The sequence below is a fragment of the Symphalangus syndactylus genome, chromosome 17 (genome assembly GCF_028878055.3).
Source record: "Symphalangus syndactylus isolate Jambi chromosome 17, NHGRI_mSymSyn1-v2.1_pri, whole genome shotgun sequence".
Classification (NCBI taxonomy): domain Eukaryota; kingdom Metazoa; phylum Chordata; class Mammalia; order Primates; family Hylobatidae; genus Symphalangus; species Symphalangus syndactylus.
The window spans coordinates 52,156,059-52,180,546 of record NC_072439.2 but is presented as its reverse complement, the minus strand read 5'-3'; the positions used below and the strand labels follow the sequence as shown (position 1 = coordinate 52,180,546).

The window sequence follows — 24,488 nt, the reverse complement described above, 5'->3', positions numbered from 1 at the left end:
CCTGGCTAATTTTTGCATTTTTAGTAGAGATGGGTTTTGCCATGTTAGTCAGGCTGGTCTTGAACTCTGACCTCAGGTGATCTGCCTGCCTTGGTTTCCTAAAGTGCTGGGATTATAGGCAGGAACCACTGCACTTGGCCAAGACATATTTATTATATATTATTACATATTCAGACATAATAATTTTTTTTGTTTTCACTTTGAAATGATTTCAGATTTATGAAAAAATTTCAGGAATAATGCAAGAAATTCTTATATACTCTTTACCCAGCTTCCTCAAATGTTAACATGCTATATAACCACAATATAATTTTTAAAATCAGGACATTGACTGGGCCCGGTGGCTCACACCTGTAATCTCAGCACGTTAGGAGGCCAAGGTGGGAGGAACACTTGAGGCCAGGAGTTAAGAGATCAGCCCAAGCAACATAGGAAGACCCCATCTCTACAAAAAAATTAAAAAGTTAGTTGAGCATAGTGGTGTGTGCCTGTTGTCTCAGCTACTGGACGAGGGGGTTGAGGTGGGAGGATCACTGAGCCTGGGAGATCGAGGTTGCTGTGAGCCATCATCATGCCACTGCACTCCACCCTGGGTGACAAAGTGAAACTCTGTATCTAAATAAATAAATAAAATCAGGAAATTAAGATTGATATGCTTTTAATTAATCAACTGACTTTATGCAGATGTTCCTTGTTGTCTGATTAGTGTACATTTTCTGGTCCAGGATCATACCTTGCTTTTAGTTGTCATGTCTTGTTAGTCTCCTTTAATCAATATCTCAACTCTTCTTTGTTTTTCATGACCTTCACGCTAACGAAGACTACTATCCAGTTATTTTGTAGAATGTTCATCAACTTGGGTTTAGTTTATCTATTATTCCTCATGATTAAATTTAGTCATGCATTTTGGCATGAATACCATAGAAATGATGTTATGTGTTCTCAGTCCATTGTATTGAAAATCATATGGTATTGATATGTCTCATTACTGGTAATGTTAATTTTGATAACTTGGTCAAAATTTTTTTGCCCAGGTTTTACACTATAAAGTTTTACACTATAAAGTTATTGTGATTCCTTTTGTAACTAATACATATTTTTTGAGAAGATACTTTGAGACTATGCACATTTCCTGTTTCTCATCAAACTTTCACCCACTAATTTAAAAATTATTGGATTAAAATTACTTTATTAATGCTTGAATTAATAATTATTTTAGTGCTTACCAAATGATGAAAATCAGGAGATTTTGAATTTTTTGTCTGGTGGCTTTGAAACCTATTCATAAATTCTTTGATATTCTGTCTTTTAAAAAAAATGGAGCCTAATTCCCCTTTCCTTGTGTGTGAGCTGTACAGTAGTTGGCACCTCTTTTCTAGTGAACAGTATATGGCTGAAGTGGCTTCCAAGGCCAGATCATAAGAGGCATTGTAGTTTACTTTTTGATCTTTCTCTTGGATGACTCACTTAGGGAGAAGTTAGCTGCCATGTCATGAAGATGCTTGAGTAGCCCTATGTGAGCAGAAATTGAGTCCTCCTGCCAACAATCAGCCATAATTTGCAAGACACGTACATGAGCTACCTTAGAAGAGAATCCTTGGGCCCCAGATAAGCTTTCAGGTGAATGCAGCCCTGGCAGACATCTTGACTGCAACCTCATGAGAGACCCTGAGCCAGAACCAACCAGCTAAGGCACTGCCTGATTCCTGACCTATGCGCATGGGGGTGTGCGATAATGTTTATTGTGTTAAGCCACTAAGTTTTGCTATAATTTGTCATGTAGAAATAGATAATGAATTCATGCTGGCATGTAGGAAGGAAATCATCAGAGATATGTTCAGGAGGAATTAATACTAGGAAATAAAGTGTACCCCTATCCCCCCAAAAAACCATGGATATGTTTTTTATGCATTTAAAAATGCACGTTAAAATTATAATAAGATTCTACTTTTCATGAGATCAGCTAAAATTGAAATCTGATAGTACCAAGTGTCTCATACACTGCTGTCAGAACATAAATTGGTACAATCATTTTCAGAAAACAGTTTTACATTACCTAGTAAAGGTGAAGTTATATATACCACCAGATAGATTATCAACATCCTACCCTTATATATGCACACGCCAGAAATAAGTGCACATGTACATCGAAAAATATGTACATCGATGTTCATAGCAGTATTACTCATAAAAACCTGAAACCAGAAACAAGTATCCCTCAATGGTAAGATGTATAAGAAAATTGCGGAAGATTCGTTCACTAGAATACTGTACATAAGTGAAAATCAACAAAATACAGCTACAGGCAATAATGTGGATGAGGCTTTAAAACAATGTTGAGTGGAAAAGGTCCCACACAAAAGAATATATATAGTATGAATCTATTTATGTGAAGTTCAAAGGGAGGCAGAGTTAAACTATTTTTTTTAGGGATGATTACTTAGGAGGTAAATCCGTAAAGAAAAGTAAGAAAAGTAAATACCATAAATGTCAGAATAATTGTTTCTTTAGGGAGGAATATAGAGGTTGTGATTGGAAAGGGGCTATGGGTGGGGGCTTTCGGAGGTGTTTACAATATATCTTTTCTTTTTTTTTTTTCCTTTAAAAATCATTCCTATTGGCCAGGCGTGGTGGCTCACTCCTGTAATGCCAGCACTTTGGGAAGCCGAGGTGGGTTGATCACTTGAGCCCAGGAGTTCAAGACTAGCCTGGCCAACATGGCGAAAGCCCGTCTCTACTAAAAATACAAAAATTAACTGGGCGTGGTGGTACACACCTGTAATCCCAGCTACCCAGGAAGATGAGGTACAAAAATCGCTTGAACCTGGGAGGAGGAGGTTGCAGTGAGCTGAGATTGAGCCACTGCCCTCCAGCCTGGGCAACAGAGACTCTGTTTCAGAAAAAAAAAACAGAAACAGGCTGGGCGCGGTGGCTCACCCTTGTAATCCCAGCACTTTGGGAGGCCGAGGCGGGCGGATCACGAGGTCAGGAGATCGAGACCCTGGTGAAACCCTGTCTCTACTAAAAATACAAAAAATTAGCCGGGCGTGGTGGCGGGCGCCTGTAGTCTCAGCTACTCGGAGAGGCTGAGGCAGGAGAATGGCGTGAACCCGGGAGGCGGAGCTTGCAGTAAGCCGAGATTGCGCCACTGCACTCCAGCCTGGGCGACAGAGCGAGACTCCGTCTCAAAAAAAAAAAACAAAAAAAACCAGAAACAAAAGCAACAACAAAAAAATCATTCCTATTGAAATTTAACTTACATGTAATAAAATTAATGTAACTTTTATATATAATATATAAAATATATACTTATATATACTTATATATAATGTATTATATATGTTATATATTATATAATACGCCTTCTAATATATGTATGTAATATATAATGTAACCTGTATGTCACTTACACAGATGTTAACTTAACAAGCAAAGTTCATTGAACCATACATTTGTATTCTATGCACTGTTTGTTACATATCACAGTTTAGGAGGTCCGAAGTAGAGTATAGCCAGGCACAGTGGTTCATGCCTGTAATCCCAGCACTTAGGGAGGCAGAGGCGGGAGGAGAGCTTGAGCTCAGGAGTTCAAAACCTGACAGGGCAACAGAGCAAGATCCTGTTCTCCACAGAAAGGAAAAAGAAAGTAGAGTAGAAATACAGCATAGGATCTTGAAAATCAGACTGGATCCAAAGGTGAACATGAGCTAGAAATTAGGGTTCTGTTTAAAAACAACTAACACGTGTTGGGTCATAAGAATTAGGGTAGCACACAATAAACTATCTCCTGGCTTATCTTTTTTTAAACATCACTGGGTGGGTCAGTAGTCTGAACCTGATTGCCAAGGTAGTTCCTAAACCTGGGGAGTATGACTTATAAGTTTTTCACCTTGACAGCAGAAAGCAGTTGGGCCCAAGAGAGGGTAGGCTTGATGCTAGCAAAATTATGAAGATGAAGCCTTAAGTACCTTATCCTGTTTGTGCTTGCCCCCTGCTCTGCTTCTCTACACCTTTGGATTCTCAGCAGCCTGTTGCTTTTCTACACTTTTGGATTCTCAGCAGGCTGTGTACTTGTGTACTTATCCCCCTTCCCTTCCTGTCATCTACCCATTTCCAAAGCCAAGGCAGGTCTAAAGTCCTGCTTTGTTGACTCCTGGTTCAGTCAGGGGTGTTTCTATCATATCACACTGGCTGAAGGTATTTGTACCTTAACCTTGATATCTGATTATGAATGAAAGGTTTTGGGTCCTATTAAAGAAATTTTCATCACCAGTGACTGGTTATTTGAGGTGTATTGAGGTGGGCCTTGCTGCCCCTGGGGTAGCACCTTGTAAGCTCTGGTATGCTATGTCCTGGAGAGAAGGTGTCAGCTAACTTTTAAAAATCACTGCAGGTGATTCAGATATGACAACCTGTATCCTGTATGACAGCCTGCCTTCTCTCCACACCCTGTCTCTCAATGAGAACCACCTTTTACAGGAAGGCCACTCATAAGCAGATATATCTATTTATTCATTCATTAAACAACTATTTCTCGAGCTCTAACTGTGTCTGGCTATGGGCTAGCACTGGTGACTCAGGGTTGAACAAAAACAGGCATAGGCCATGCATGGTTTAGTGCAAGACACACATTAATCAAGTCAAGCAGATAAATGTAAAGTTACCAGTCAGGTAAGTGTCGTAAATCTGGGTTTACTCAACATAAAGACAGGTGAATTGAGAGTTAGCTTAATAATTATGATTTTCAAGTATAAGATGAATAAATTATGTAGAGGAGAATATTGTACACTGTAAAAAAGACATAAAAAGGAAGTTTGCTGTAGCATAAAGAATTTAAGGTAATGGCTACCATAGCTACCATAGTCAGAGGGCCTGCTCTGTGCCAAGCATGGTGTTATTTTATTTTATTTTTTTATTTTTGAGACTGAGTCTCACTTTGTTGCCCAAGCTGGAGTGCAATGGTACGATCTCAGCTCACCATAACTTCTGCCTCCTGGGCTCAAGCAATTCTCCTGCCTCAGCCTCCTGAGTAGCTAGTACTATAGGCATGCACCACCACGCCTGGCTAATTTTTGTATCTTTAGTAGAGATGGAGTTTCATGTGAGCCAGGCTGGTCTCGAACTCCTAACCTCAAGTGATCCACCCACCTGGGCCTCCCAAAGTTCTGGGATTACAGGAATGAGCCACTGCACCCGGCCTGGTGTTATTTTATATATTTAAAAATTTACATAAATATATTTTACATATTTTTATAAAATAGTGATTATATATTATCATTTATTAAACTCATGTATATTGATAAAGCCTCACAGAACCCTATAGAGCTAAAAAATCAATACTTAGAGATATTAGATAATCTGTTCTAGGTCACACAACATATATCTATTTAATAACAGCTTTATTGATATATAATTCACATACCATAACATTCACCCTTTTGAAATATAAAATTCAGTGGGTTTAAGCATATTCACATACTTGTAAATTACCACTATCTACTTTTAGAACATATTCATCACCCCCAAAGAAATCCTGTACACATTAGCTTCTACCTTTCATTCCCCCTCACCTCTGCCAGTCCCTGGTAACCACAAATCTACTTTCTTTCTGTATGGATTTGCCTATTCTGGACATTTCAGTAATGTTTTCAAGATTCATTCATGTTATATTGTATATCAGTACATTGTTTCTCTTTATTGCTGAGTAGTATTCCATTGTATGAATAACCTCATTTTGTTTATTCATTCTTCAGTTGAACATTTGAGTTGTCTCCACTTCTCGGCTATTATAAATAATGCTGCTATGAATATTTATGTACAAGTTTTCGTGTAGACATATGTTTTCAGATCTCTTGGTTTCTTTCTAGGAGAAGAAATGCTAGATCATGTGGTAACTCTATGTTTAACATTTTGAGAACCGCCAAACTGTTTTCCAAAGTGGCTGCATCATTTTCCAATCTATCAGCAGTGTATGAGGGTTCCCATTTCTATACATTCTTGTTAACATTATTTAAGCTATCCTATGAGTGTGATGTGATGATATCTCATTGTGGTTTTGATTTGCATTTCCTCACAGCTAAAATTCAAGAAATTCAGATTCAAGTTCAGGTCCAAAGCCAGAATTTTAGCCACTGTGCAATACCATCTCTCTCATGCTCTTAGAAATAAGGAAGAATATGTTGATAAGATTGTAACGCACTGGATTGAATTTTAATTATCATCTGGGTATTCACCTCTAGAAGCTTTTAAAAACAAGGGCTTTTTTGTTGGTGGTGGTTTTTTATATTTTTGAGACAGAGTCTTGCTCTGTTGCCCAGGCTGTAGTGCAGTGGTGTGATCTAGGCTCACTGCAACCTGCACAATTCTCATGCCTCAGCCTCCCAAGTAGCTGGGATTACAAGTGCGTGCCACCACACCCAGCTAATTTTTGTATTTTTAGTAGAGATGGGGTTTCACTATCCTGGCCTGGCTGGTCTCAAACTCCTGACCTCAAATGATCCACCAGCCTCAGCCTCCCAAAGTGCTGAGATTACAGGTGTGAGCCACCACACCCAGCCTGGTTTTGTTTTTAATCTAGGATATAATAGCCATGGAGTAAATTCAGTGATGTGCTGGTAAATGGTTGACAACCAATTAGGGGTGCCACAGTGGGGTGGGGGTAGCAGGAGGAGCTCTGATTTGTAGCCGTTGCTTATTACCATGATGTGAATACTCCCACCATTACCGATTTCAAGCTACCAACTTGATGTCTGTCAGCCAGCTTGCAAAAATCCTGAAAATGTAACAATCAGCTCTTGTGAACAGTATGAGCCTGAGCCAGCTCCAACACACAAATTCTATAAATTCATTAAGGCACTTTTTGAATTACAAATGTCTTTGTATATAAGAGAAAAAGAAACGATCACTAGTTACAGAAGATATAATTACATATGTAGAAAAATCTAAAGTAATTCATGTAAAATTAATATAAGCAATACACAATTTCAGCAATGGGACTAGATTAAATAGTTATAAAAAATTATCTTCTCCCACAAAAATAATTAGTTAGCAAATGTGATGGTGAAGATTTCCCCATCATAGTAGCAAAAAAAACAATAACAGCAACAAAGCCTTAGAATACCTGGAAATACATTTAATAAAGAATGTACTGTTCTATAAGAATAAACATCAGAAATTCTTCTGAGGGGCATTAAAAAACTTTGAAAAAAAAGGGAAAGATGTATGCTGAGATCTTACAGGAAGACTCAGTATTATATAATTATTATTTCTTCCTGAAATATTTTAGAAATCAAATGCAATCTCAATTACAATCCCAACAAGATATATTTAGAAAATCAATAAGATGAATAGAAAGTTCGTTCATCTAAAAGAAAAAAACAAAACAAAAAGAGGTGAGGCTAGGAAAATTTTGAAAAATAAGACAAGGCTAATTTTTAAAACAACAAGCTTACATTTCAGAAAAACAAAATACAGTTAATTAAAAAAAAAAAAAGAAAAAGCAAACAGAAAGAGACAGTCCAGCTCACCTCTGGAGTGCAAGAGCATTCCTCAGCCATGTGTTCCCTTCCTCTTGTGTCCCAAATGGAATGAAAGTGTGGAGGGAGGGTGTTAAGTGACTTTCTGAGCTGTGTTTTGAAATGTATTTCTCCTTAGTAACAATGTTATAGACAGTGCGGAGGTTCCAAGGCTAGCCCAGTTCTATCATAGGTTAGGTACAGGCTTCTAAGGCATATCTTATAAATTCAACTACCAAATTTAATATGGATCCCACTGTATGTGTTCTAATCTCCAACTTTTGGAATGCATCATTACAGTCAGTAGGGAACTACTTAGACAAGTAAGCACAATGAATGAAGAGTATTTTGAGTGTGAATGTGGCATGTTATGACAATATGTTCAATGTTTTTAATTCTCTTTCACCATAGAATTTTTTTTGATTTCTCATTTGCTTATTTGTGTAGCTTATAAGATAATTACATATTTAACTTAGCATTGTGAGAAACAAAATTGGTAACATTGCTTTAATCTCCTGAATGTATAATATGTTCTTATTTCTGAACAGATAAATTTTTCAGGATATGGAGGAAATAAGCAGTCCAATCTCCACTGAGCTGTATATTTTTTCAGATGTTTATTCTGGAGTGAATATTTACGGGCTAGATAGAATTTCTTGAAAATAGATATGTCACTTTCTTGTTTATATGTAACATTTATTACAAATGGCAAGAAATGATAATTTAAAACTAACTTTAAAAAACGAGTTCAGGACAGGTGCGGTGGCTCTCGCCTGTAATCCCAGCACTTTGGGAGGCTGAGGTGGGCGGATCACTTGAGGTCAGGAGTTCAAGACCAGCCTGGCCAACATGGCAAAGCCCCATCTCTACTAAAGAAAAAAAAAAAAAAAAAAATATATATATATATACACAAAAATTAGCTGGACGTGGTGGCGCATGTCTGTAATCTCAGCTACTTGGGAGGCTGAGGCATGAGAATCACTTGAACCCGGGAGGGGGAGGTTGCAGTGAGCTGAGATCACACCACTGATCTCCAGCCTGGGTGACAGAGCAAGACTCTGTCACACACACACACACACACACACACGAGTTCAGGGAAGTTTAGTTTAGAACTAATTTATAGCTTGAATACTTTGAGGTAATATTTAGATCAATTTATTATTCACTAATTTTGTCGAAAATTTATATCATGACTATTCTGATTCCATCTCAAGGCACAAGGTTACTCTCAGTGGATAAAAACTCAGCTACAGCTGAGGTTATTGAAATGCCATGCATATAAGCATCCTGGCTGATTTTCAATTTGCATATGTATGTGGGTAGGGTGTGTGTGTCTGCACGCACGCACAATCCTTAAAATTACGTGGAATATTAACAAATAATATCATGCACATCCGATGTTTGTGCAATAATATTAGAGAGAGAGAAGGTTATTCTCTGAGACCCTCCAAACATCTTGCTGATAACTAGTTTTATCCTTTGACACCACCGTTGGAGGCCACAGCAGCTTGCTGACACTCGAACAGTGAGTTAGTGACAGGCTCTGCAGAGAACAGAGCACTTCTCTGTCCACAGAATTCTGGGCACCAGGACGAACACATATGCACTGTAGACTTTGAGTATTTTTATATGACTCAGTATAAATGTATACATTCATAGCCTCATGAGCGCATGTCTGTAAATATGGGGTCTCAATAGCTTCATGCATTTTCCTCACTAGCCAGCGAGTTCTCTGGCATACTTAATCAATCCTCTACTATTCTTGGATAGGAAGTACTAAATTTCTGAGGTTTTAACAAATACCATGTTTCACTTGGGCGGTGTAGAAATTATCCCAGTATAAGTACATTACTATTTTTATGTTTTTGATTTTTAACTTTTATTATTTTAAAAATAACATACATAATGTATATTCATAATGGAAACATATAAAATGCAGATAAGTAAAAAGAAAAATATACCTGATCCCACCATGTGGAGATAATAGCAACCATAATAAATTTGATGTATACCTGATTTAGACTTTTTTCTATGTACTTATATACATGCATAAAATTTTTCACAAAAATAGATCATATAGATGTCTTAAAACCTTCAAACCCTGCTTTTAAAATTTAATATACCATAAATACCTTTCAATTTCCAACATAATATTTAATGGCTGCAAGCCAAGAATATTTTAGCTAAATAGGACCAGGAATTCCTTGCTGCAAAGATCTTATATTAAATTGAAACTTAATCATCCCAGGGCCTGGCCTCCTGAGGATAAGTTGTACCACTGTGGCATCAAAAGGTAGCCAAAGGGCACTGTTTAGGTAGCTGGGTGTCTAGGTGAGTGTGTGCATGTGTGTATGGTACTTCACAGTGTGGAACTGAGCTGGGGGTAGAAAGAGGTGTGAACTACAGCCCTGGGCCAGGAACCAAAGACCAGTGTCCAGGTTTGGATAGACCCACACTGCCACTGAGAATTCTAAATTTAATCTCATCTTCCAGATAATTTTGAAGCTTACATTTTTTAAGGAAAAAAAGAGATAATATTTTTTATTTAGTAGTTTGCTTTCATAACTTTAAAACATTTTGGCACATGATAGGTGTATTGTCCTTCATTTGTACTTGAGGCAGCCCCTAAAAATGTCAGGAGCAGGCCTGAATACACAGATTATATACTTCCTAAATTTCTAGAATGTATAATAATTGTTTTATACAATAATTTACCTTTCTGTATGAATGAAAAGGAGTATTACGTGAGTGCTCATTTATTGACTGGCTAAGGTTCAATTTAATATGATATTTATTGAAACTTCACCATATACCATATTCTACTGGGTACAGGATGAGAGGCAAAAATACATAGGCCAGACCCTTACAAGACTCCCAGTCTTCTGGAGACCTCAGACTGTGAAATAATTATCCCACAGAGTGATAAGTGCATCAGACAAGTGTGAACATGGTACAAAGCCACAGAGAGAAAAGAGTGGACAACTTCAGGGTCAGGACCCTGGGATCAATTAATTTATCTGGACAACTATAGCCTCACAGAAATCTTTAAAATCTGTGTAAACCATTCCATGCAAGATGAATTATGAAATAGTTGAACATTTTAAATTTTTGATAAATTTGGTAAGTTGGTCACTAGACAAATTGATCATTCAGGAATTCACTTTGAGTAGATGATTTTCACCTAATCAGCCTGTTTCTTTGAGGGGCCGATCTCAAGGTACATTCATAGAAACTCCGTCCATGCTGGGATTTAAAAAACACATAGGAAGCCCAGGTGTGTTGGCTCAGGCCTGTAATCCCAGCACTTTGGGAAGCCAAGGCGGGTGAATCACCTGAGGTCAGGAGTTCGAGACCAGCCTGACCAACATGGTGAAACCCGGCTCTACTAAAAATACAAAATTAGCTGGGTGTGCTGGCGCACACCTGTAATCCCAGCTACTTGGGAGGCTGAGGCAGGAGAATCACTTGAACCCAGGAGGCAGACGTTGCAGTGAGCTGAGATTGCACCATTGCACTTTGGCCTGGGCAAGAAGAGCAAAACTCCTCGAAAACAAAACAAAACAAAAAAACACACAGGAGTTTGAATGGGAAGGAATGTGGTGAGTTAATGAGGAAAAATACTCTGTGAAGAGGGAACAGCACATGTGTCAGCTTGGAGGCACATCATGGAGTGGCACATTCTGAGAACAGTAGGTGGTTAAAATTGCTAGAGGACTGAGGTGAGGAAGCAAAAGGAGATAAAATTGGAGAGAAAGAGAGGGCTACAACCTGGAGGGTTTTGTGGTGCTGGGTTCCATGGAGTTTTATCCAGTAGGAAATGGAAGCCATTGAAGGATTCAAAGGCAGGAAGTGAGAACATCAGACTGCATCTTAGACAGACTGTGCTGGCAAAGGAATGAAGGATGAATTGAAGGGGAGTAGTCTGGAAGGAGGGAGTTCACTGCTGAGAAGGGAGCATCCACAAGGGTCATGATAAGGGCAAATTCTGGATTCAGAGTGTTGAGATTCAAAACTGCTTCTATCACTTAGCAAATGTGTGCGTGGGCAAACCTGGTTTCCTCATCTGAAAAATACAATAATAATAGCTGTGAAGATTAAAAGAAAGAATACATATAAAGTGCTCAAGGAAGAGCCTGCTATATAGCTCTTAATACATGCTAGCTATTATTATTAAAATGTAATATAATTATTATATTTAGGAGTTCAAAAGAAAGATATTGATGGTCAGGCAGTGGAGGAGGGTGTAGGAATAAGAAATATAAGGAGTGGATTTGACAGGCCTTTTTGGCTATTAGATTCAAGATGAGGAAGGAGGAATTTGGGAAGACAGGAGCAAGAACAAGTAGGATGGTGGAAGATAATGAATTTTGCTTTGGACATGGTGAGTTTTAGATACTTTTGTGTCATAAAGGATATCCAGTGAGCAGATTGATATGTAGGCCTGCAGCTCAGTAAAGAGAAGCGAAGGCCACATAAGCAAAATGCCAGGGTAAGAGATTGATCAGAAATAGCTGCACTGATGTACAAATGCTATTCCATCTATTTGGCCCTTGATGCATGATGTCTGTTAGTACTCAGAAGAGAAGGCACCTTAATAGCTTTCTTAGGTGCAATCTCCACTGTAAAAGCTTTGCTTATCAACCAAACTAGGTAGGGCTTCTTTACTCTTACATTCTTTGTTATGGACTGAATATTTGTGTCTCTCCCACCCCACCAAATTCATATGTTGAAGACCTAATCCCCAATGCTGTGTTATTTAGAGATGGGGCCTTTGGGAGGTAATGAGGGTTAAATGAGGTCTTGAGAGTGGGCCCCTGGTCCTGTGGGATTACTGCCCTTATAAGAAGAGGCACTACTTTGTTTACATTCACCAAGGAAAGGCCACACGAGCACACAGTGAGAAGGCGGCTGTCTACAAGCCAGAAGAGAGCCCTCAGAGAAACGACTCTGTTGGATCTTGATCTGATGCTTCTAGCTTCCAGAAATGTGAAAAAACTTTCTGTTGTTTAAACCACCCAGTCTATGATATTTTATTTTATTAGGCAGCCTGAGCTGACTAGTATATCCTTATATAAGGGGTTCTTTATATTTCTCCTATGGGTTGGTCTTTTGTTTCACTCTCTTTATTAGTATATGTTTCTTATCACTCCTTCCAGATTATAGGTAGCGTGAAGGCAGGTCTTTCTTCATACTTATGTTAGCATTCCCTGTGGTGCCCTGCACAAGGTTTTGCCCAAAGGAGATGTTCAATAAACATTTGATGACCTTAAGATAATGCAGTAATTTCTGTGAAGAAGGTCACAGATAATAAGCTTAGGGCAGGAGACTAGGCAGCATTCAAGACTTGGGCTCAGGTAGAAACAGAGAAGATATAGGATTTCAATGTGAAATTTGGAGATTAGCAAGGACAGAGGTTCTCAACAATGATCAGTGAGAAGAGTGAAATGGCCAACATGTCTCCATGTAAGGCATATTCTTTTTTGAGTATTTTGCACTATGCAAGCCATTATGTAAAATTATGTTTTGGCTTGGCTGCTTCAAATTAACTTTGAAAAAAACATATTGTTTTTGAGTTAGAGTTTGTCTAAAGCAAATGAGTTTAAAGGCTAAAATCGAGAATAGGTCATGTCCTTAATAATTTTATGTAGTAAAAGATATTTTTAAAAGAACTACCAATCAACTAAAAAATCCAAAAATCCAACAATGGCAGCCACTGCCCCCCAAAGAAACGAAATGAAACAAAACAAGCAAAACAAAAAATATTTTGTTTATTGTACTTCAAACTTTAGTTTATTGGGAACCACTTAAAATTGACATAATGTTCTTAAGTGGAGACTCAGGGGTGATGCTGTGATTCTGTGTATTTTCTGCGGGATGCCAAGTGCGTTCTGGGGGTCATGGTAGAAAACAGAGAGGGACTTTGCCGCAAATGTCTCAAGATATCCCTCTGTGAGGATAGAAGAAGTGGGGGAGATTTATTTATTTGTTTTCTCTGGAGCATCTTTCATTGCCATCTTGCTAATCTCCTGAATGCTACTGGAAACAAGGACTTTCTAGTATCATCAGCGCTGAAGCCCAACAGTACAGAGGATGAAAATGGAGTACAGTTGACTCTACCAATCTATCCACCTAAGAGAAACCAGCAAGTGGTTGAATGGATGTCACAGCCTGGAGCAAACTCTTAGACTTGTGTTCTCCAATAGGTGAGCCACTAGAGCCACAACTGGCTATGAGCACTCGAAAGTTGGTCAGTCCAAATTGAGATTGAGATGTGAGTGTAAAATATGCACTAGATTTCAAAAACAGTTAACAGAATGTAAAATAACTCATTAATATTTTCTTATTCATTACATGTTGAAATAATATTTTGTATATATTAAGCTAAAAATATGTTATTAAAATATATTTGCTTGTTCCTTTTTTAATTTGGTAACTTGAAAATTTAAGATTACATATGTGAGTTATGTTATATTTCTGTTGGACAGAGGCTAAGGCCTAACACCACCAATGGACAGATGTATATCCCGGTCTTGACAGAATGCAGAGCTTACAGGAATTTGTTTCTTCTCGTATGAATCATGCCAAGTGGTGTATAAATGCAGTTTTATTGTTTGTTTAATAGCCCTCTGCACATCCAGAGAGTCTTTTATCTGAAAATCTCAAACATTAATTAATTCTCACTGAATAGCTGAGGAAGGCCACTGTGTGCTCGCGTGGCCTTTCCTTGGTGTATGCGCAAGTAAAGAGAGTAGTGTCTCTTCTTATAAGGGCAGTAATCCCATAGGACCAGGGGCCCACTCTCAAGACCTCATTTAACCCTCATTACCTCCCAAAGTTCTATTTTACAGATGAGAAAACTGAGGCATTGGGGAGATTTAAATAATTTGCCTAGGGCTACCTATAGTAGGGTGGCAGAGCTCAGAATAGAGAATATGAGTAATATGAGTCATTGTAAATAATCACACATCTACCAGCAAATAATACCTTTTTTCTTCAATCAAGTGAACTCCATCAGGGTAGGAACCATGCTTTTAAAATACTATTAATATTTCCAACTAGTAAAATACTGAATGTGCAGTGAATATTACAAAATAGTATAGTAATAGTCATTGTTATCAGATCTAATACCTTTTGGCATTAACTATTAAAGTACAAAAGTGGTAAATACATGGTCTTTTTAATTGTATGCAATTTTTCAAATGCCGTCTGAGGGAGGGAATCATTATTATCTCTTAGTTTGAAAGCAGACAAGTAAATCCCACCTTTGATTAGTTCACTTGTTTTTAAAATTTCATTTTCTACTTTGAAGAGAAGACATTGCAAGCAAAAGCTTGTTGCTCTAGATTTGGATTCCAGACTGGCAGAGGAAGGACGAAGCTTTGAAACTCTGGTGCTCTTACTAACATTCTTCTGTCATCTTCCACTTGTGATATAGATCTCTTTTTATAAGCTCAGGCATTAGAGCTTTGGTGAGTGAATTTTCTCAAAAGAGGCCATCTTTATCCAAGTTAAATAGGGGAGGGAAGGCCGTAAGAAACACACATCAGGCTTCCTGGACAAAACCTACATGAAGCAGTTTTTTTCCCCAGTCTTCACATTATTTTTTTCTTGCACTGTGTAAGAAAGAAAGAGAGAATAAAATCTACTACTACTATGATTACATTTCCTTTGATTGAGCCTGATTGTCAATGTTACTCTAAAATACTGGGCTACTAAAGTGTACAAGTTTAGGAGTAGAACTGGGGAGTTATAGAAATCATTTATTCATTTACTCAACAATGTGTATGTATCTTGTATTATGTATTCAAAAAATATTGATCACAAATGCATGAGTGACAGATTTCTACATCTCCCTAATTCTGCTCCTTCTAAAAATCATTTGAATAAAGTATATTTTCCAAGAATAGTTGAAGGATGTTAATTTTTGCCAATACACAATTGTATATACAGGGGAGTATGTTCATATAATGCCCTGTTTACTTTCATTGCTAGTACAGTTAAGCCTGATCAGTTCTCAGTGTATCATCTTGTCCTTGTGACAGGAAATATGACTAGAGTGCTGAAAGGTTTTTAATTATACTCAAGGTTACCTCAAATAATGATAGTCTACTTGTGGGCACATGTCTTAGAGGAGAATCATAGTCTGTGCTTTGTGCATGAGACAGATTCCTTCATTTCCTTAGCTTTTTGCTTGAACCAGAAAAATGGTTCAGAGAAATTCATGCATACTTCCCTACCGTCCCCACCCAGCAATGGTGATGCTGATGCATGACGTATAAGTCAGTGTGAGGAGAGTTTCAATACCTTTGGTATCTTTGATACTCCAGGCTCAGAATGGAATAGGGGTTGGGGAGGCAGGAGTGAGTAAATGACCCCCCAAGGAAAATGCTGCAGACTCCACCTCAGAAAATCCTCTGCAATGCCAGGTGTGGTGGTTCACGCCTGTAATCCCAGGACTTTGGGAGTATCACCTGAGGTCAGGAGTTCGAGACCAACCTGGCCAACATAATGAAACCCTGTCTCTACTAAAAATACAAAAATTAGCTGGGCGTGGTGGCACACACCTGTAATCCCAGCTACTCAGGAGGCTGAGACAGGAGAATCACTTGAACCCAGGAGGCAGAGGTTGCAGTGAGCTGAGTTTGTGCAATTGCACTCCAGCCTGGGTGACAGAGAGAGACTCTGTCTCAAAAAAAAAAAAAAGGAAATCCTTTGCACCTGATATTTTTATTCCTTCAATGCTACTGAATTCCACTTTTGCGGTGTGAAGAGTGTGAGGGCAGGGAGAGTAGGAAGGGTGAGGTAGGGGAGATGATATATGCATGTTGAGTCCTTTAAAAACTTCCCCTCACATGGTCTCTGCAAATCTCATTGGTCATCACTTCCTGCCATTCAGTTTGTCCAGATGTATTTATTTTCTGTTGTTGCAAAGCCACTCAGCACTCCACCACCAGAACAGGGTAATATTGGTTCTAGCACATCTCTGTTGGCAGAGAAATCAGAAGGACTTTGAAAAACAGTGATAGTTTAACTTTGCAGTATAATGGATGGTTTTGTAGGCCTTTTTAGCTGACTTTGAAGTTGAGATCTTTTACACAATTAAATCTAGTTGTTATAGATTCATGCCAGTGAGAAAGCACGAAGAGTTGTGTTTTTCAATACCTGGAGGAAAGAGGCAGTCATTGCATGGATTGATGCCTCACAGCCCTATAGTCTACGAAAAGGTTTATGAAATCAGACTATCTTCATTCTTTTAGTAACTATGCTAAATCTATAGTAGCTAACCTGCCAGGAAGTATTGTCTGAATGACAACTGGACAGACAGTGGGGGGTAATCATTCGAACTTAGATATGTATTTAATAAAGATTATGTAAAATATTAAAAATTAAAAATGATACATTGAAGTCATGAGAATACAATCGTCTTTGAGCAGAATTAATGAATTGATGCCATTGCACAGCAGGAGAAGTGGGGAAGGTAGGGGGAAAATAATAGACAAGTGGAATTTCAGGGTGTTTGGAATTCAAAAAGCAAATGTTTCCGCTTCTGATGAGCCCTCTAAGGACAATTCCTGGAACATGGCCTGCAGAAATTCTGTACAACCACAGCCCTCTCACTTCTCCAGCAGCAGCAAGACACCGCCGGGGCAAGACCATGGCGCTTTCTGCCCAGGCTCTAATTCATGCCTGCAGAATAACAATCTGCTCTTGGTGCACCAAGCACAATGCAAGCCCTCTAAGCTGCCACTCATGCAGGGCCTGCTAACACTCCCGGCCCTTGTTTCTGATTCTTGGCATTGTTGGGGCAGGGAGTGTGGGGAGAGTCACACACTTCCATGCTGGGAAAGGCAGGGCCCCTGGTGGCCCAGCAAGTCATCAGACAGCCTGGGCAAGAGCAGCAGCCAGATGAGCTAGAGGGCAGCTTGAACCTCTTGGCAAACTTGCCAAACATTGAGGAATCTGGGGATTGTGGTTCCAAAAAGTCTGGTCTCTTTTGGAACCAGACTGAAGCATGAATTTGAGTTGGGGACAAGGGATCCCCCAACTCAAAAAAAAAATCCACCTCATTAAAAATTCTTTTGGCATGGCAGATTGCTACAGAGTCTGATTGTAGTGCCAATGTCTTTCTAACACCCTTCAAATAACAGTGCTGACAAATTCCCAAGCAGCCATCAAATTACATGATCTTGACCTGGTTGGATAAAAAGTAATGCTAGCACAAAGGTGATTGATTGAGGCTTATGACAATCAGACAGATGACACAGTGAATACTGGAAGTATTAATAGCAAGCTTATTTCTAATCTTTACACTGTAGGCAAAAGAAGTAACATGTCAAAAACATTATAGAATATTTTTATTATGGGAGGAGGCAAAACGCTCTTAAGCTTATAATGTAGTGGCACCTCATAGGTAAGGCTTAAAGACTCAAAGCTTTGTTTTAAAGCAAAGACTGGTGTTGATTCTCAGTCAATTTAAAGGATGAAAAGAGCTGTGAAACTATTTTATGGTAAGAATAATAGCTACTACTTTTTGAGCACTATGTTACAGGGATTTTAAATATATTAGCTAATTTAAGCCTAATGGCAGCCTTGTCAGGTAGGTACCTTTGTCCCCAGTTTATATACAACTGCAAATTCTGAGACAAAGGATAGCTAGACAGTTCTGCCTGAACCCAAAGCCAGTGCTCTTCAATTCACTGCAGTAAGCCACCTCTCTGGAGCTGAAAAGAGACATGAAACTAGAGACATGAGATAAATGGATTTTTTTCTCTAAAGAATTGCCATTTTTCTTGATCTTGGATAGAGCTTTATCTTGAGAAGTAACCACGGTTGCTCTTCACAGACAAGATACAGCAACATCTAATATTGAGAAAAACTGTGAGCATTTCCACTTCTGATTAATGAATCAAAACTGAACCAATAAAGTCTAGCCTTTGTGACAGTTCTTTGTCTCCTCCTTGGCCAAGAATTTCTGCACACACTGAATCAGAGTGTCAGCACTCTCTTAACTTGGCACACAACTTGACATGAGTCACTAGAAGGATTTGAAACTTAGGGTTGGAAAAAGCCACTGCTGTTAAGTTGGTACAGACAAAAATATTTGGGCGTCAACTCTTTTGTTCCTGGATACAGCTTGTTCATTCATCCATGTGTTGATTCATTCAATAAATATTCTAATGTACCCAATAAAATACAAAATACTGGGTAAGAAGTTTAATTAGTAAAAAAAAAAAATAATAAACAGTGAAAAGCAAGTGTCTCACCTCAACCCCTAGTTTCTCTGTTGAGGGACAATCACTGCTAGCAGTTTCTTGGAGGATCCTTCTAGAGATACTCTAGGCATATATGTGCCTTTCCCTTGGTTTATGTAAGTGTTATTGCACCCCTGCAATAGCCTGGGCACTGATTTATGTAAAGTGATGATCAAGACTTGGGCCCTGTCCCTGAGGAGGAAATAGAACATAAACCAACTTCTACTTTATTATTGACAAGTTCCCTGATTGGAGGTACTTATTAGGAGTGGTGGTGGTCTGAGTGAATCAGGATTGAAATATCGATGTGTCTTATCAGCTGTCACAAGTAAATTGTTGTTATTAATAGTGAAGTGCCAGCATTTGAAAATTATTTTCTAAAATAGGATAACATGTATTCCTCTGATAATCAACCTGAGTTGCCTCCTAATTTGCTTGTGAGACAGAAAGGTGTGGAGATTAAGCTGTTTCACTGAGAATTGTGCGTGACGCTGGACACACCCATGGTAGGTTCTCTTGTGAATGGATCTGGTGCATATCCCAGGGAGCTGAACATTTTGTACAATCAGGGTACAAGAAGAGCATAATTTCTTCATTTTGTGGGGGACAATTAGAAAGTTTTCCCTAAATAGTATATGCTCCCATTTAGTGGGGTATGGTTTTCCTAGTTGCCTGGTTTCAAAATATTCATCCTTACAATGGAAAGGAAGTCAGGAAGTGACAAAGCCTCCCATCTGGATTGAATACAGTTTGGGACAGTAGTTTGTGCACGGTGAGGCAGATAACACTTTGCAGATTTAGGAGACAGCTGAATCTGATGCATGTGGATGCAAGCTACTGGTAGAAGGCTTGGAGCAAATCCTTTCAATGCAGCTTGGATTTATGGGAGATTTTCAGGCGCCTGTAGGCTTTGAAGAGGGGTGTACAGTAGTATTTGGTTCACAAAGAGTTCACGTTTACTTCGGTTCACCTGGATTCTCACTCCCAATTGAGTTTTACTTCCAGTATGCTTGTAAACCAACTCCAGACTCGGATGCAAACTCGGCTCAATGTCTGATAGGGAGTTAAAGAGAGAAAATAAAAAATGGCATAAATGAGTTTCACATGATTTCCAATCCAAGCTATGAGCTGGCTCTGGCTCACTCAATCAGCCAGGAGCAGAAAAAGTTTTGCAAACTTCAGTGACCCTTGCAAAAAACCTGGTCTACATCCTGCCTTCAGGAGAAAAGCCAGAACCGGTTAGATGTGCCCTATTTTGGTTTCTATTACAGCTTGCCTTGCAGCCGTCCTAGGAGAGAATGTGGCCCAAGTACATTCTCCTCTTGATCTTCCAAATGTGCCCCTCTAAGGGGCAAGAAGGTTTGCTTTTATTATGGCACATAAGGCAAAAATGTATCTTGGAATGAAGCACAGCTGAATTGCTGAGGGCAGGACTATAAAATACAATCTTTCCCAAGGATTTTCTTCCTTAGGAGCTCAAATGGCAGCCTAGCTTGACAGCAGGGGCTCTATGCTGACTTAAGTTTTTATATCATGTCAGAAAAATATAAATATAATTATCTTCCTTCGTTAAAGAACCCATAACCCAAATTTGTACAGTTAGTCAAATTTCAGTTTAAAAAATACTGAAATATGTTATTATCCTTTTAAAAGTCATCTGTACAACACTATGATATAGGGCATAAGGTTTGAGAGGGATTTTTTCTTCCTTCCTTCCTTTTTTTCGTTTCTTTTTAAATTCATATGAAGCAGAACTAGATCTGAGTGAAATCTTGCCTTTTCACCTGTTTTTTTTCCCTAGCTAAGTTAAATAAAGCACAAAAAGAGTGCATTTCCCAAGTACCTTATGAGATCCTGTCAACTTGTTTCTTCCCCTTGCTTTGAAAACCACCCCTAAAGAGATAAAATTACTTGCATCAATTCTTACAGAAAAGCAGCCAAGGTTTTATTAAAAACATTGTCATTCGTACTCTTGCATATTTTCTTTTTCTCCCTAACATGGAAGGACATCAAATATAAAAGAAACACAAATGTACAATACTGCCTCTTTCATCTTTGCTCAATTTCCAAAATCCTCCAACCCATCGCTTTACTTTTCTTTATTAAATTTTAAAGCTGAGCAAGTGGAATGCTGCATTTGAATTGTGAGGCCGTGGGGGACGTTGGTGAGAGACTATCTGCATTGTTTCACTCATTCAATTCTCATAAACTCTTCTCACCCTGTATTGGGATTGGCGAAATACTTTTATACCTTGGGGAAGATGTTCAAACTAATTGGTTTCCTATAGAACTTAGAATTCTGGAAGCTCATGATCCTTGATGTGACTGTATACTTTAGTAATTAAAAAAAAAAAGATGAAAAAGTGTCATTGATACCTGGTTGAATACACAAACTTTAAAAACAAGTTCAGAGTTTTCTCTCAAATGCATACAATGTATTACAGAGTATTTCTTGGAAGAGCAATCCTCTGAAATACACATGAAAAATAATTTGAAGATTAAAAAATAATGAAAAAATGTGTTATGATCTGGATTTCTTCCTTTTTAAAATTTCCAGCTTGATAGTGTTCACTAAAGCACGTCCCTTTGAAAAGCGATCTCTAAAAGCCGTAGTTGTGAAGCAGACTCTGTGGCAAAATAAAGGCAAAATATCTATAAGTTAAATGAAAAAAAATTCAAAATTTTATCTTTTTTAAAAAAGACTAAAAGGAAACACATCAAAAGAATAGCCTAGAATTACTTGTCATCTTTTTCTTTTTTCTATTTTCATTCTTTCTGCAATTTGGAATAATTACCTTTCTAACAACAATAGTACAAAGATCAGCTATATATAGTCCTTATATTTTTAGTGGGTCTGATTTATCCTGGACTGCCCTGCGCTTGGAGATGCAGACCTCTGATTTTTAAAAAATATGTGCTTTAAACACAGAATAGCTTATCAGAAACTGTAATTGTGTTAGATAAAATCTCAGCCCTAAAAGAAAACAGTACTGTACGTGCCAGGATAAGCATTTTGAAACCAAATGAATAACTGAGGTTATTAGTTCAACGATGAGCACACCTGAGTTTTGAGACGTATGACCCAATAGCATATGGTGAAATCCTGGATCCACAGATAGTGTCTCATATTCACTAAACTCATCAGAATGAGCATTTAGTTCCTCTAAAGCAAGGTGCAATAAATCAGGGGAAAGCTACAGATCCTGTCAGACCTGCTTGCATTCCTTTCCCCTCGGTGATTCCTTAGTTCAAGAGGGTTCATCCTTTGGGAATGTTTTAACACCCTTTGGAAACAGTGCCAAAGTCCAGGGCTTTGACAGCTTGATAAAACCTTATTTTAGGCTGGGTGCGGTGGCTCATGCCTGTAATCCCAACACTTTAGGAGACCAAGGCAGGCGGATCACCTGAGGTCAGGAGTTCGAGACCAGCCTGACCACCATGGTGAAACCCTGTCTCTACTAAAAATACAAAATTAGCCGGGCATGGTGGCACATGCCTGTAATCCCAGCTACTCGGGAGGCTGAGGCAGGAGAATCGCTTGGACCCTGGAGTTGGAGGTTGCAGTCAGCCGAGATTGCGCCATTGTACTCCAGACTGGGCAACAAGAGGGAAATTCTGTCTCAAAAAAAACAAAAAACAAAAAACAAAAACAAAAAAAAACACCTTATTTTACCCTGAGATGCAGAAAAATTAGCCTCTGGGAGGGGCTAAATTATCAAAGGCAATGCCATGTAGCAGCAGTAAGCTAACCAGCAGATCTTGGAGAGATGAGCACCCCTTTGAACTTGCTGGGAAGTTTAACAGCGAGAGTGCAGATTCCTGGGAGAAGATCTGTTACCAAAAGACGATAAAGCACTAGTAAGTAGCTTTCCAGCTGGACAAAAGACAGGAGACAGAATCCATCCGGCTGCAGATCCGTGTTTAATTCTTGCACTGGGGGAGGGAGTAAATACATAGAATTTATGGGATGGCGTTGAAAATATAATAGATGCCCAAACAAGAAGTTGGGCAGATTCATCTTTCTTTTGTATTATGGACTGGAATTTAAAATGTCAGTTTGAACAGGGAATTAATTGGACTTGCTGGGATGACAAATCATGAGCCATTAGGGAAACTGGTGATTTACCGATGCCAAGGCCAGCTCTCTTCCTGGGGACTCTCTTTGAAGTCAGGGGATGTTGGGAACACAGGGGGTGAAGGGAGGAATGGAAATTAGGGTGAGAACGGGCTTTGTAGTGGTATCATTTCTCCAAAACAATCTAGTGCTTTTCCCTTCTTCATTCATTCAGCAAATATTTCATGACCTCTCTGTGCCTGGCACTCTGCTAGTATTTGGGATTCAAATATGAATACAGGAGAATTCATCGCTTAAAGAGTCTGGAGGTAATTTCAAACACTGACAAACTTCCTCTTCCTATTCTTATTAGGAGGAGCAGCCTGGAAGATGCATTGCCCCATATTTCTATAATCTTATGTCTCTAATTTAAAGACATTTCAAATTTCATATAATTTTACGCTTTTTAGTAAAGGCAATTCATTAAATACATGAGATGTTATTTGAAATGCTTTTTTTTAACCTAAATAAACTCATTTATTAAAAAAGAAAATCCCCCAAGTCAGACAGAGTTTTTGTTCCGATTTTGTTGTTGTTGTTTTGGTAGAGACAAGGTCTCACTGTGTTGCCCTGGTTGGTCTTGAACTCCTCAGCTCAAGCAATCCTCCCACCTCAGCCTCCTAAAGTGCTGGGATTACAGGCATGAGCCACTGTGCCCAGACTAATTGTTGTTTTTTAACAATATAGTTTCTATATTGATTTCATGAGCCTCCTTTTCCATGTGTTGAAATTCATGGATTGTATTAGAAAGACATTTGACCTATTGGGGGAGATAGATTATTATTGTTTTTAAATCAATTAGACATCTAGCTAGGCTGAAAACAACCACTAAAAGGTTTTTGTTTGTTTACTTGTTTTTGCCTGGCAGCCATACAAGCAAAGTACAAAGGCTTGTTTAAAAAAAATCTGTTTTGCCAATCTAAACCTCTCTAAAAGGAAGGAAATAAAATTTTGTAACTTTCCAAGAAGTGAAAACCAATTAACATTTTAAAGTCACATTACACTCATAAGCTCTAATACATTGTTTTCAGAAGAGCCATTTCTGCTGAGTCAGAATCTAAAATAAGATTCAAATACCTATTTCCTTAATAGGTTTAAATGACTGTGACTAACAATTTCAATATTTCTTGTTTTATGGAAAAATTTTAGTTTCTCAAGGATCCCATGGGGATTGGACATGATGGTGTTTAAGGGCCTCTAATGATCCCTGCCTTGGATACGTGTAGTCCCCTCCCACACTGCATCAGGATTGGTCTGTGAATACGGCAGAAATGATGGTATGACTTTTCCTAGGCTAGATCACCAAAGACCCTGTGGCTCCTCTCTCTCTCTCTCTCATACATACGCACATCATTCCATCCAGGGGAAGCCAGATGCTGTGTTGTGAGGACAGTCAGGCAGCCCCATGGAGAGGCCCATGTGGCAAGGCATTGAGGACTTCTGCCAATAGCCATATGAATGACCATCTTGGAAGTAGGTGCTCCAGCCCTGGATAAACCTTCAGATGACTGCGGCCCCTGCTCAGAGCTTGACTGTAACCCCCTCAGAGACCCTGAGCCTGAGACACTCACCTAAGTCACTCGGAGGTTCCTAACCTACAGAAACTCT

The 24,488-nt window shown here is 38.7% G+C and overlaps 1 long non-coding RNA gene across 1 annotated transcript in view; it reads left to right on the top strand.

Moving 5' to 3' along the window:
* The window catches only part of LOC134732886 (uncharacterized), a 61,466-nt gene extending 37,245 nt beyond the window's left edge, over positions 1 to 24,221 (top strand). Inside the window, exon 3 of the long non-coding RNA XR_010116454.1 lies at positions 24,030 to 24,221. This is a non-coding gene — a long non-coding RNA (uncharacterized lncRNA). The remainder of the gene's footprint in view (positions 1 to 24,029) is intronic.
* The last annotated feature ends 267 nt before the right edge of the window (positions 24,222 to 24,488 follow it).